Here is a 933-nt window from a genome sequence, read left to right on the forward strand (position 1 = left end):
TTAGGACATGAATGTGTCATGACTGCATAAACTAGTGTTTATAGACAGAACAACACAAATATCGTTTAACAGCTCTTGTGCTGTTCTGTTGATTTCTCTAATATTTTGCTTACTTTCCAATGTAATGACCTCAAACATTGGATCCCCAAACTTAAGAACGATAGAAAGGTTGACCATGTTACAAGAATGGTTGATTTGACATAGATTATACGATATCAAATTGGTGAAATCATAAGTCATTGTATTAATTCGTTAAAAAATATCACATCTCGCAACTTTTGTAAATGGAACGCTCATCTTTCAATTTAAATGAGTTCAATTTATTGGTTCTCGAGGCATGGATGGGTCGTGGTTCCGGATACTTGTGTTTATTGACCAAACGGCACAAGTGTCGTTTAATGGCTTTTATGTCTTTTTATTGATTTCTCAATATTTTGCTTATTTTCCAACGCAACGATCTCAAACCTTAGATCATCTAACTTAAAATGGTTAGAAAGGTTGATTACGTGACAAAAAATGGTCGAATTGACATAGGTTATACGATATCGAGTTGATAAAATCACATGTCATCGTATTGATTCGTTGGAAAATATAATTATTTGAGCAAATCTCAGAACTTTTGTATATAGAACTACCATCTTTTAACTAAAATGAGTTCAATTTATTGGTTCTCGAGGCATGGATGGGTCGTGGCAGCGTATACTTGTGTTTATAGATAGAACGACAAAAGTGTCGTTTAACGGCTCTTGTGCCATTTTGTTGATTTCTCAAATATTTTGCTTATTTTCTAATGCAATGATCTCAAACTTTGGATTCCCTAACTTAAAAAAGTCAGATAAATTGATCATGTGGCAAAAAACGGTTGAATTGACATAAGTTATACAATATCGAGTTGGTGAAATCATAAGCCATTGTATTGATTCGTTAGAAAAT

At 33.0% G+C, this 933-nt stretch overlaps 1 pseudogene; it reads right to left on the reverse strand.

Moving 5' to 3' along the window:
- LOC111388163 overlaps positions 1-933 on the reverse strand; it is a 12,204-nt pseudogene that overhangs the window by 1,317 nt on the left and 9,954 nt on the right.

Source organism: Olea europaea, unplaced genomic scaffold (genome assembly GCF_002742605.1).
Source record: "Olea europaea var. sylvestris unplaced genomic scaffold, O_europaea_v1 scaffold463, whole genome shotgun sequence".
Classification (NCBI taxonomy): Eukaryota; Viridiplantae; Streptophyta; class Magnoliopsida; order Lamiales; family Oleaceae; genus Olea; species Olea europaea.